This window comes from Ursus maritimus, unplaced genomic scaffold, assembly GCF_017311325.1.
Source record: "Ursus maritimus isolate PB19 unplaced genomic scaffold, ASM1731132v1 scaffold_16, whole genome shotgun sequence".
In the NCBI taxonomy this organism is placed as follows: domain Eukaryota; kingdom Metazoa; phylum Chordata; class Mammalia; order Carnivora; family Ursidae; genus Ursus; species Ursus maritimus.
The window spans coordinates 47,091,243-47,102,516 of NW_024424008.1; the positions used below are offsets into that span (position 1 = coordinate 47,091,243).

The 11,274-nt window shown below is 41.4% G+C and overlaps 1 long non-coding RNA gene across 1 annotated transcript; it reads left to right on the forward strand.

Annotated features, from left to right (window-relative positions):
• Positions 1-7,055: 7,055 nt before the first annotated feature.
• Positions 7,056-8,613, forward strand: LOC103662299. Its single transcript, XR_568405.1, has 3 exons — positions 7,056-7,183; positions 7,807-7,924; positions 8,485-8,613. It is a non-coding gene; the product is annotated as an uncharacterized LOC103662299 (long non-coding RNA).
• The last annotated feature ends 2,661 nt before the right edge of the window (positions 8,614-11,274 follow it).

Consider the following 11,274-nt stretch of genomic DNA (forward strand, 5'->3'; position numbering starts at 1 on the left):
AACTAATCTACAACAAAGTAGTGTACAATGGAGGGCAGTCTTCAATAAATGATGTTGGGAAAACTGAACAGCCACATGCAAAGGAATGAAACTATATCACTATCTTATACCATACACAAAATTAACTCAAAATGGATTAAAGCCTTGAATGTGAGACCTGAAACCATAAAATTCCTAGATGAAAGCATAGAAGGTAAGCTCCCTGACATCAGTCTTAGCAATGTCTTTGGATCTGACTCCAAAGGCAAGGGAAACAAAAACAAACAAATGGGACCACGTCAAACTAATGTGCTTATGCACGGTGAAGGAAACCATCATCAAAACAAAAAGGCAATCAAATGAGTAGGAAAAGATATTTGCAAACCATATATCTGATAAGGGGTTAATACCCCAAATATACAAAGAACTCATACAACTTAACAACAAAAAAATCCAAACAACCCAATTAAAAAATGGGCAGAGGATCAAAATAAATATTTCTCCAAAGACGACATACATATGGCCAGCAGGCACATGAATGCTCACCATCACTATTAGGGAAATGCAAATCAAAACCCATTTTGAGATACCATTTGACACCTGTTAAAATGGCTATTATCAAAAAGAAAAGACACAAGTGTTGGTAAGGATGTGGAGAAAAGGGAACCCTTGTATACTGTTGGTGGGATTGTAAACTGGAGCAGCCACTGTGGAAAACAGTGTGGAGATTCCTCAAAATATTAAGAATAGAACCACCATATGATCCAGCTATCCCACTTTGGGGTATTTATCCAAAGAATACAAAAACACTAATTCAAAAAGATACATGTACCCCTACGTTCACTACAGAATTATTTACAATAGCCAAGATATGTAAATAACCTAAGTTTACATCGATAGATAAATGCATAAAGATGATGTGGTATATTTATACAATGAAATAGTACTTAGCATAAAAAAGAATGACATCTTGCCAACTGCAACAACATGGATAGACCTTACGGGTATCATGCTAAGTGAAATAAGTCAGACAAGCACCATATGATTTCACTCAAAAGTGGAATTTAAAAAACAAAACAGGGGTGCCTGGGTGGCTCAGTCATTAAGCATCTGCCTTTGGCTCAGGGCGTGATCCCAGAGTCCTGGGATCGAGTCCCACATCAGGCTCATCCACTGGGAGCTTGCTTCTTCCTCTCCTGCTCCCCCTGCTTGTGTTCCCTCTCTCACTGGCTGTCTCTCTGTCAAGTAAATAAATAAAATCTTTAAAAAATAAAAATAAAAAAATAAAATAAAAAACAAATGAACAAATGAAATACAACAAAAATAAACTCAAAGATACAGAGGACAGAATGATGGTTATCAGAGGGGAAGGGTGGCTGTGGGGGGTGAAATAGGTGAAGGAAATCAACTGATTGGTGATGGATGGCAACTAGACTTATGGTAGTGACCACTGTGTAGTACATACAGATGAGAATTATAAGGCTATATACCTGAAACTAGTATTTTTTAAAAAACACCATTGAAATGATAAAATAATCACAAAAATATATATAGCACAATTCCACTTATACAAAATTCAAAAACAGAATATTAATCATCATATTGTTGAGGGTCACACACATATGTAATACAAACTATAAAGAAAAGTCAGAGAGTAACAAACACAAAATTCAGGGTTGTGGTATCCTTGGAGGGCGGGCACACAGGGGGCAAAAACAGAACTCTTAATTTCCTCAAACTTGCTCGTCTTCCACCAGTCCCCACCTATGCAACTATATTGGATTTCTCTCTTCCTCTAACACCCCCATGTAATTAATTAGCGAGGTTTATCAACAGTATCTCTCAAACACTCCAATTCTGCCCAATTCTGTCTCCATTACTTTACTCTGGTTTAAGCCTCCATCGACCTCTCACTGGGACTGCGGTAGCTTCCTTCCTGGTTAAATCAAATCATGTCCTTTAAGTTCTCCAAAGGCTTCCCTTCACACTAGAATGACACCCAATCTCTATCATAGTCTTCAGGGCTCCCTCTAATCTGTTCTCTGCTCACCTCTCTGACCTCACCTCCTCCTACTCACTAGGTTTCAGCCAGCATGGCTTTCTACTTCTCAAAACTGCCAGGCTGATTCCCTCGTAAGGCATTCTCACAGGAATGTCTTTTACCTGGCTCTTGGTTTTGCTGGCTTCGTCTCAGCATCCAAGCCTGAAATTTAAACACAGATGTTACCTTCTCGATGAGGCTGCCTCTGACCAACCCATCAAAAATAGCTCCACTGCTACCATCAATCACTGATTACTCCAGCCTCTCTCGTTCTTTATGGCACTTTCCACTATACATTAATTTAGGGCTTCAGTCCCTTTCCATCAGAACCTAAGTCCCACAAAGGTAGGTATTTGTCAGTCCAGCTCAGTGTTCCATGGAGGAATAGCTGGCACAGGGCAACAAATATTTGCTGAATGAATTAAAGAGTGAATTTTACTTTGAGGTAATACCTTCTGGCAGTGAAATGAAAATCAAGCATACCAGTGACAAGTATGACAGACTCGAAAGAGAAATTCTGAAAATCACTGGGAAAGCATTAATCTCAAAATTTTAAATTATCCTTAACAGTGCTAGTAATAGATCACATTCCTAAGGGCCATTAATGAATTATTAGTAAAAGTTTCACACAGCCACAGTCTAGAGATTTGGAAGTGTGTCATCTTGTTTAAATGTTTTTAGAAGAGCATTGTGATTAAGAGCATGGGGCTTTGGTTCAGCCTAAGCTCAATCACGGATCTGCACTGGAATTTGAACAAGTTACTTACCTCTTTATGTCTGCTTTCTCATTTGTAAAATGGAACTATTAATAGCTATTTCGTAGTCATTAGAGTCACTGTGAAGATTAAATGACGTTTTAAAAGCATCTAGTTGTATCCGGCATGCAGAAGTAGTCAACAAATCGTCATTATTATTATTATTATGAATGCTGAGAATAGGAAAGTCCAGACAAATGGCACAGCTCAAAAATTGTGTGTACCTACTGTAATGTAAAGCATCATGCTAGGTAAGTAATTCTCAAATCTTACTGTACAGAAGACCCACCCAGGCAAATCCCAAGATTCTGATTTACTCTCAAGGGTGGAATTTTCAGAGACCTGCAATTTTCACCATAAATTCAGTCAATTCTCATTCACTTGGTCCATGAGCTCTGATAAACCCTGTGCTAGGTGTCCTAAAGATTAGAGGTTATTTGAGCCTCCTGTCCTCTCTGAATTTACAATCTAAAAGGGGTAAAAACAGCAATATACACATAATACAAAGCAAGGTAGGAAAAGTAGTGTGGACAGCACAGACAAGACAGACTTCAAGGAAGAAGAGTCATCTGTAATAAAATGATGAGTAGGAATTCATGAAGAACACATTCCCCAGACTTTCAGGAATAATGTTACAAAAGAAAGTACAATGAGCAGACAGCTTGACAGGAACAGAGGATCTGCAGTTAGGATGGAAATACAAAGTCAGGAAAAAAATGGAGGCTCTAGAATACCGTCAATGTCAACGTAAACAGTATGGGCTTTGTTCAGTGCTGGCACTAGGAAGTTAATGGTTTTGGAGGAGAGAAATGATAAATTAGGGTGTTGTTCTTTCCAAGAGTACTCTGACGAAGCTATGCAAGATCTAGCAGAACAAGAATAACAGACAATGGGAATAGTGAGGCTGTTAGCACTCTAATCTCAAAGAAATGAAAGTCAGGGAGAGGGTAAAGGAAAAGATTAAAAAGGAAGGAATGGCAACTCTTCATGACTCACTGCATGTAGGGCAAAGGCAACAATCACAGCTAACTAAGGGCTTCACTCCTTATGTCCAAATTGTATCACTGTCAGTTTCGTGTTACTTTTTAGAACTTTTGCCTATATAGCTAATTAGACTAAATATATAAAGAGTTCACTTACATAAAACACAGCCCACAATTAAGAGGTCAGTAGATAGGCCTCTGACTAGCCAAAATACATATCACATAGTTCATACACTAAGAAAAGTATTTGTGTATATATAATAAACATATATACATATACAATAGAAGGAACACTATTCAGAGCTGCACAATCTCATTCTACACAAAGTTCTAACAAATGTAAGCATCTAATTTCCAAACCCACAGCAGTTTGAAAGTAAAAATTAGGAGAAAAGAGCCTGCTACAGGTGGACATACCCAAGAGTCTGAGGTTCGAGAGAAAAAATAAAAACTATAAAAAAGCACACACAATCACTCAGGGTAAGTTCTCCACAACTGTTTATTGACAGGTATACATGATTCCCAGAAAAACGAAATTAATGAGATTCTTCCTTCATGTCCCAAGCAACTACCACAAAAAGAAAGCTTTTAAACATTCTTTAAAGCTAAAGATTTCAAAACAAATATTCACCTGATAAAAAGGTAATTTTTTAAAGGATGGCTGATATATGCCAACATAGACCCTCTCACCAGTACCCAAGATATAGTCAATAAATAAATAAATAATTTACAACACACAAAGTTTGAAGATGATTAAAAATGCTTTCATAAGGAATCTCAACAAGAATATGGCCCTAATGATGAAGTTCAATTTGAGCAATTCTTTCCTGATGGCTATGACTTTGAATTCCATGTCCCAAATAATATGAAGGCGTTCTCAACAAGAATTAACACCAATAAACTGGTCTTAAATACATACCCTATTAATTTACCTACTGAAATCAGGCAACATTACTTGACACTCGACATCATGTAACAATAGGCTGGATGACAACCTTTGAAAAGACTTTTAAACATAGCAACTTTGTTCACCAATGCTCATTAATGTTTATTATGATACTGTTCATATAAAGACCTCATCTGTTTTATAAACAGATGCAAACATCATTGGGGGGATTAAGATGTTAACTGACTCAAAGTTACACTTAGGTTTATGATTAAGTTTAAAACATATATTAAAGCCATGAACCTATATCTTTAATTATGTAGAATTATTAAACCATGTATTACCGGAGTGAGAAGAGTTTAGGTTTCAGCTTGAGAGTTTTTAAATAGCAGAAAAGCAAATCGGTGTATATTTACAACACTATAACATTAAAATTACCTTACGTATATTGTAGGGATAAGTCAACTAAATGGAACTAGGCCTCTCATTTTCTTTGACATGGCAAAGGATAGAGAAAATTAAAGCATACACTTCAAAAATTTCATAAAATTATCAGGCCACATTAAGATATCAAAGATTAAGGTTATGCTCCAAAACGCCAAATATGCTACATTATAAATATGTAAACAAATGAAGCAGTCAATTGCACCCCCACCCAAACTTATCTCCTTATAATCATCCTGGCTCTCTAGTATCATACAACATGAGGACACTAACTGAGGCCAAAGAAATGTGCCTAGGAGAGTGTTTTTCAAAGGGCAACCTGTGACCTACAAATCAATTTAGTGGATTTCAGTCGGCATTTTTAATGAAAGAGAATGGAACATAATAGAAATTATCAGAATGCATCACATGTAATAAGGGTAAAGAGTGCTGTGTGAAACTTTCATTCATATATATGTATGTACTAGATCATAATGTAAAAAGTACTTCTTAATATGGGGCATGATTTAAAAAAATAAGTTTGAAAGCTCCTACCCTAGAGATCTAGTTCTAATGCCTCAGGACCCAAAGGCTGAGTGTTTTCATTAGTCCTCAGCATCTACATGTAATCTCTTTGCTCAACATGGCCTCTTGGAAACCAATTTAAGAGCTCCAGGGCAGCGTAAATAGAAGGGGGACAGCCCCAGCTAAGCCTGTATCTGGACCTAAAAGGGTTGCTAACTTCCCCAAACACCAGCCCTAGGCGGTGCATACAAGTTCCGAGTAACTTAGCAACCTTTTAGACTAGAGCTCCTCCTTCCTCCACTGGCTGTCAACAGTTCAACTCTTCCAAACAACTTTCCTTAACCTCAACTTCTAGAATCACTGTATCAAGAGAAGACAGTATGAAATCTTCTCACTTCATCAATTCCCAGAATGTCTTCCTAGGGAGAGGATTTAGAACTTTGTACTTCCCATTCTCAACAAAGAATGAAGCTCCACACAGATCCTTCCACTGCCCCCTTCCCAGATTCCAGGACAGGGTACCCTCCTCCCAGGCCCCATCTTACTCCAGTCCCCTCACTTTTAGCGTCTCCCAACTCGAGGGCAAAACGATTCTCCCAAAAGCCCGTCTTAAACTACCGCATCCTTTCATCAGCCCCTGGAAGGGTCAGGCCTAGTGTCCCAGGCGCCTGGAAAAGCCCGCCAGCTCCGTTCCCCACCAAACCTCCCTGGGGACATGCCCTCTACTTTTTTTTTTTTTCCTTTGGATACAGTAGTTCAGAGATAAAGTTTCCTATTTCCCCAGCAGCCCCAGACTCGTCTCCATCTCCAACCACCCAGGGGGCATCTTTCCATCCCCCATGTCCCTGGGGCACGGTGAGAAGCCGGGATTCTCCCAGGTCAGGCTCCGGCCTGCCCCCCACCCCCCAGGCCCTCCGCCTCCTCCCAGCCCACAGCCCTCCCCGCGCCTCCCCAGCCTGGTCAGGCCCCATCCCCCCTCCAGCCGCGGGCAGGTGGCCCATCCCTTCCCTCCTCCCAGGCAGGCCTCGTCCCGCTCCGAGTTCTTCCCCGCGTTTCCCCACACTGCGCCCAGGCAGGAACGGCCCTCCGCGCCTCGGCTCCGGAGAGGAGCGCCTGGGGCCTCGAGAAGCCGGCAGAGCCGGCGGGCCCGGGCTCCACTCACCCCTCAGCCCGGGAGGCGGGGGAGCTGCTGCGGCGGCTCCTCGGGCTGCGCCTCTCCTCCCCCCTCCCGGCCACCGCCGTCGCCGCCGCTCAGCCTCCGGCCTGGTCCCGGCCGGCCCCGGCCCGGCTCCGCTTCACCTGGTCCCCTACTCTGGCCGCCGGAGCCCAGTGTCCTGCATTGACCCGGAAGCAGCTTTCACGGCCCAACAACAACACGTGACCCTGCCGCACGTGTCACGTCCGCTGCGTGAATGGGAGGGGGCGCCGGGGGAGCGGGTCCTCCTCAACTAAGCTCCGGTTGCCATGGCGACGGAGAGGCCTGCAGGGGCCTGGTCGGGGCTACACAGGCACTGCTTCTGCTCTTCCCCTTGGCCGTCCTGAGGGGACACAGTAGGAGCCAAGGAGGAGTAAATTGTCACATCAGAGTGAGGTAGGGACGGGTCGGAGGGGAGCCTGGGCAGCCGAGAGGCTGCTGCTTTACAGAAAGGCGCACTGGGCTGAACCTTTCCAGACTTACCTGGAATTTTGTCCTGGCTCTGTCGCTAATTTTCTGTGTGAACCTGATGAACTCACTTCCTGCCCCTGGCTTCAGTTTCCTCACCAGGCGAGCTCTAGGCTGTAATGTAATACAATCCCGAGGTGCCTTTGCGGGAGGACGTGCTAGCTCTCTGACCTTTATTCTGTGTCCCTTTTGCAAGGCCCGTGGCATCCTGAGATTTCAGTGCTCCCGCGCCAATGGAGTAATACCAGTTTCCATGCATTGAGCACCTGCTAGGTACTAGGCACCTATACAAGCTATTTCTGATTTTAACAACTTGCAAAAGTAAGCATTTTGTAGAACTGGAAACTGAAGTGCACAGAGGTTCAGTGACCTGACCAAAACCATCCAGTGAGTAAAAGTGATCAGGCTGAGATTTGAATCCAGGTCAGTCTGGCCCCAAACTGAAGTCCACGCTCTTCACATTCTGACGTGCTATTGCTCTAGCTCCCTATGCATTATATGTGGCCGTTGGGCGTGATTGCTTATGTACTTATTTGTCCATTTCTTTTGAGGAACGTAATGGAACAGGGATGGTGTTGGCTGATCCTGAAGAGATCCTGATCCAGCCTTGTATGGATATGTCAGCTGAAGTAGTAGGGATCAGAAAGGTCTATGTGCTACACACATAAGGTGTGTGTGCTTTTATGTGGTGTGTGGCAGGGAGCTGGTGGGGAGTTGTGATATGCATGCACATGTATATATTGGTTCCTAGAGCTGGGGAGAAAAAATTCTCTAAGGGGGACCCAATGGTAGCTTATCACCATCACTCCTAGGGATTTACTAATTCTCTCATTGTGTTTTGTCTTACCCCATAGGTAGAGCTTAGAGAAGTTACAGGGGGGAAAATAGCCCAAAAGAGCTGTTGGGTTTTTGTTTGTTTGTTTTTAAGATCTGTTTATTTGAGAGAGAGAGAGAGAGAGAGAGAGAGAGAGCGAGCAGGGGGAGTGGCAAAGGGAAAGGATCTCAAGCAGACTCCCTGCTAAGCACAGAGCCCAAAGCAGGGCTTGATCTCAAGATCCTGAGATTATGACCTGAGCTGAAATCGAGAGTTGGATGCTCAACTGACTGAGCCATGCTGGTGCCCCCCCAAAAGAGCTGGTCAAAGAAAATCCTTTGAGGATCAAGGGGAGGGTGAGCCAAGCAGTGTGATTTAGGTTGCTGAGGTGGGGAATTTCCTCCTCCTCCTGCAGAGAACAGAGCAGTACCCTCCAAGGACCCTCAGTGGCAAGGACCAGAGAAGAAGAAAGGGATATGTGCACAGAGGAGGAAGAACAAGGTTGATGCTGCATGGATATTTTGTTGATAGACTTCCTTGTGAGCTCAGGTACCATTGGGGACACACTGAAATACTTGGGAGGCTAGATGTCCTGTGAGTAGCTAGAAAAAGGCAAAAAATGTGAATCATTGGTGAACAATGTATATACATACATATATGAGTATTATCTGTTACTGGGTGTGATTAGTTATGTATGTCTTTGTTTCTTTGGGATATCCTCTAGTCATTTTGCTTTTGTTCTGTCTTTCTCCTTAGAGAGCAAACTCCTGAAGACAAGATCAATTTCTCCACCCTTTTCCTGTCTATTTCATAAGATGGTCAGAACTATGTTTCTAAAACTCCTATCCGATCATGTTACTTTCTGGAACTTAAAATCCCTCTGAGACTTTACCTGCAGGGTAAAGTCACAATTATTAACATGCTCCTCAAGGCTTTTCATGGTCTGGAACCCTGCTGACTTCTCCAGTCTCATCTCTTGCCCTTTTATCCTCTTGCTTCATTGCCCTTTGTTCAACCTGGTAGCCACTAGCCACATGTCATGTGGCTATTTAAATTTAAATTAATTAAAATTAAGTTAAATTAAAAGTGCATTTCTTGAGTTACATGACACTAGACACATTTCAAGTGCTCAGTAGCCAAATGTGACTAGTGGCTATCATATTGGACACTGCTGATACAGAATATTTTTATCATCATAGCAAGTTCTTTGGGCAGTGCTGCTCTATACTCTCAATACCTCATGTATGATATATTGTATGGGAATTTGCTCAACTAAGCCCTTTGATGGAAATATTCTTCTTCCACCTCCTTGAATCTGAAAATTTTACACGATTGCTTGTTTTGTTGTCTCCTTGATAAGCATGCAAGTCTCAATGAAGGCAGGAACTAGGTCTGTCTTGTTCCCCATTGATTCTCCATTGTCTTTAAAGGATTGTCATGTAGAAGGAGAGAGGAAATGTTGAACTAAAGTGAGAAGCAGTAATAGAAAGGCAAATTTCTGGTCTGGCCATTTTTTTTTTTAAAGAAATTGTTGATGATTCAATTGTTTTGACCTAGAAACAGCAATTTCATACCGGTCAACCTAACAGTAAGGAAGAACTTTGGAAGAATTGGAGCTGCTTCAGTTGGTTCTAATGAGTTCCCTGTCACTGGGATAGGTTGAGCCAAAGCAGACTCCATTGGATCAATGTGTGAATATTTCCTGGATCAGGTAGATTGCTTGACCAGTCTAAGAATCTAAATCAGGGTTTCTCCAACTGAGTCTTTAATTCAGGGTTGAACATGCCATAATGACAATGATAGCTAGCCAAAGCCTATGTGCCAGATACTGCTCAAGGTATTTCACATAGATTATTTCTTTCATCCTCACAGTGATCATATGAAGTCCATTTGGATTTACCAAGTGAGACTCAGGTTAAGCAATATACCCAGAACATACAGCTAGTAAATGGCAGAGGCTGAATTCATATTTAGGTCAATATGAAGCTGAGCTCATAATAACTCTGTAATTATGGGATAGAGTTCCATCATGAAGTTTCAGTCATATATTGGCACATCCTTTTAATGTAACAAATGTTGGTTTTACAATGAATATATTCCTTACACTTAGCCAGGTAGTTTGGGGGAAAACAAAGATGGATAAGGCATAGTTCCTACAGTGTAGTTGGGAAGATAATGCATATACTCAAATAACAGTGATATAGAATGATTAATAGTATATTATTTTAAAAGGGGGAGTCCTCTTTTTAGCTGAAGGCATCTGTCAAGTAGGCAATGAGAATCATACGAGAATTCAGTCATATGTATGAAAATTATATGAGAACAACAACAGTACACGTATGGGAACACAGGAGAAGGGAAAAACAACGGCTTGACTTGAAAGAATAATGATTGGTTAAAATTAAAAGTCTGCAATATTGGTCCTGGTTTTTCCACCAGCCAGCCATGTCACTGGACCTCTTTCTGCTTTCTCTACCAAATAACCTGCACTGGACAGACTACCATGGTGAGCCAACTGAAATCATGTGTAAAATATTATGTATATACCTGTATTGTACATACATGCATTTTCAAGAGGAAGTGCCAGAGATTCCTTGATAAGCATGCAAGAGGAGGAAGATTCACAAAGAAATCACAACTCAAAAAAATGTTAGGTTTGTCACTTTAAATTCTGCAATTCTGAGATTCTATATTTTATTTTTGTCAACATTATTGACATATCTGTCAGGAAATGGACTGTCATGCCAAGCTTACTGACCAAGCAAAGGGCAGAGATATTTTTATTTTAAACTGGAGAGTCACACCTAGAACAATTTAGAAAATATCCAGATTTCCTTACTGGGCAGAAATTGGTCTTAAAAAAAACCTCTTAATTTGCTTTTCTGCAGTTTACATAAATGGATCAGTCATGTGGAGCTTAATTTTCAAGGAGGCCTTGCAATTATTAAAATCATTTGCAACAAATTGATGTAACCCTTCCTAACATAGATACAGATTACTACTCATACAAATGTACACAAATGTACAGGCCAATGAATTACCACGAAGCAAAAACCCGTGTACCACCACCCATGTCATCAAATATTTCTAGTTTCCCAAAGCCTCCGTCCTGGTCACTGCAGCCATTATTCTCCCCAAACTAGTATTCTGACTTCTAAGATTATAGCTTATTTTTCCATTTTTAAACTTTATATAAGGGGAATCA